Source organism: Neophocaena asiaeorientalis, unplaced genomic scaffold (genome assembly GCF_003031525.2).
Source record: "Neophocaena asiaeorientalis asiaeorientalis breed wild unplaced genomic scaffold, Neophocaena_asiaeorientalis_V1.1 scaffold123, whole genome shotgun sequence".
Lineage (NCBI taxonomy): Eukaryota > Metazoa > Chordata > Mammalia > Artiodactyla > Phocoenidae > Neophocaena > Neophocaena asiaeorientalis.
The window spans coordinates 5,532,662-5,534,754 of NW_020173666.1; the positions used below are offsets into that span (position 1 = coordinate 5,532,662).

General features: G+C 43.5%; 1 protein-coding gene across 1 annotated transcript in view; it reads right to left on the reverse strand.

The window, feature by feature from the left end:
- The window catches only part of KATNA1 (katanin catalytic subunit A1), a 36,603-nt gene extending 34,620 nt beyond the window's left edge, over window positions 1–1,983 (reverse strand). Inside the window, exon 1 of the mRNA XM_024748022.1 lies at window positions 1,730–1,983. The gene's annotated coding sequence lies outside the window, so the exon portion shown is untranslated. The remainder of the gene's footprint in view (window positions 1–1,729) is intronic.
- Window positions 1,984–2,093: the final 110 nt, after the last annotated feature.

The window sequence follows — 2,093 nt, forward strand, 5'->3', positions numbered from 1 at the left end:
TTATATAAAATTATATAAATTATATATAAATTATATAAATTATAATTTATAAATTTATAATTATAAATATATAAAATATAATTATAAAAAAATAAAAACTGAGACTGTCCAAAAACACAGACTGTTGGTTTTTAAAGAGATTATTAAAGAGAAAAATAAACATAAGCACAGGTGACGCATGCTTTGTCTTACAGCAAGCTTTTCTTTTACATGATCCTTCCTATCAGAACCACCCTTTTGCTTAAGTGTACTGAGTATTTATTTATCTTAATGACTAAATTCATTTATTTAAACTAAGTAAGATGCAACATGAAATTTTAATTCAAATAACAGAGTCAAAATTTTTTAAACACTAAAAACTCAATATTACGGCAAAAGTTCTAGCAAACTTAATGTGATGCTGTGTGGTCCACAAAGAGTATTTTTTAAGCAGTCAAACAGCTAAAAAACAACCCAGAACCACTGTTGTAAACAGAAATTCAACATTGTTTTTAATACAGTAAATTCTACAAGATTCTCTAATCCTTAGTATTTGTCAGAATTGTGATACCAGTTTCAAAATAAGATGCAGAATCCGTTGTAGACTATATAATATGCCTAATACTGAATCTATAAAATGTAAAAAGGTCTTGAATAACCAATGCCATAAAGGAGCTTTATATAACTTTTCATAGTCTAAGAATGCTGGAAAGTCGATTGGCACTGCCTTTTTTTTTTTAAGATATGAAACAAGTCACAAGTTATTAATACTAATACAAGACAAAGAGTTTTGCCACTATTTGTGTGAGAACTCAATGATTACAAAAACCATCTCCTTTGAAAAAGAAAATAAGGCTGCACACTGAGATATTTAGGCCTGTATGAACATCACAAGAATCTTTCAATACCTTGGTGTTCTAGCATTGTGACTATGGGGCAAAGATTTATCGCACACATTCTAAAACGTTAGGAATGTCCTCAGCAGTATCTAAAGGTCTGATTTCAAAGAGGAAGACAAATGAGTGCTTTCAAGAGAGGAGCAATGTTAGTAACTGATATAAATGTTAGTAACTGATATAAAAATGGCACTTCGCAGTTAAAAGAGAAAATTATTTTTGAGTAAATAAGGGCCTGAGACTATCCACTGCAAAGCATTAAGGATCCACATTCATCGCTAACTTCATCACCATATAATATACAGTATGAAACAAAGTTTCGAGGGATACGTTTTGTAAAAGGTACCGACTCTAAACAAAAAGGGCCATAGGCTCCCAGAGGACGCCCGGCTCCAGAATAAACTAAATAAGAAAGAACATCCTCAGCAATAGCACACCTACCTAACAAAACATAAGAAAGGAAGCTGCATCCCCAAAGTCAAGGCTTTTTGTGTTTTTTTTAGGGTAGAGGGTTTCGGGCGGAGGCGTGGACGAATTCGGGAGAGGACCCGTCAAAAAAGCGAGGAAATAAAAACAGGTTGTCTCGGCCGGAGACTTCTCTAAGGAGACAGGCCTAGAGTGGGATCGGCAGGAGCCCTCAGAAGTCTCCGGCCGGACAAGACTCCTCCGGTAGGGGGACCGTCATCCGAGCCACAGGTGTCAGCGACAACAGCAAGGACCTAGGACCTCGGCGCAGGCACCGGCAAGTTCACAGCAGAATGCGCAGCGGGATCGCATCACAGGCTCCCGAATCCCTCGCCGACCCGGCCACGTGGGTCGGGGATTCCCAGGAGACCTAGAGAGCCAACACTCACCTGTGTCTCCGAGGCTCCTCGGGAAACCGCCCAGCGGCAGGCGGAGCGGGAGGGCCGAGCGGGGCACCGGGCAGCGATGAAGGAGGGCCCTGCCCTGTCCTGCCCCAACCACCCTGTTTTGTGCTCACGGACCCAGCACTGCCTGGTCACCAGTCTCGGGGCGCTGCTTCCACTCGCCGAGAATTTGAAGGCAAACCCGCCAGGGTCACTTCCGGTGTTGGGGGGAACCTCGGTGACTCCGGCGCAAGCTGGGCTACGCCCCGGGAGCGAGGACGCCGGGCGGCGTGCGCGCGCCTGGCGCCGGTTGGGCGGGGTCGACAGAAGTGGGGCGGGGCCGAGGAAGGAGGGGTGGGGCCGACGGGGG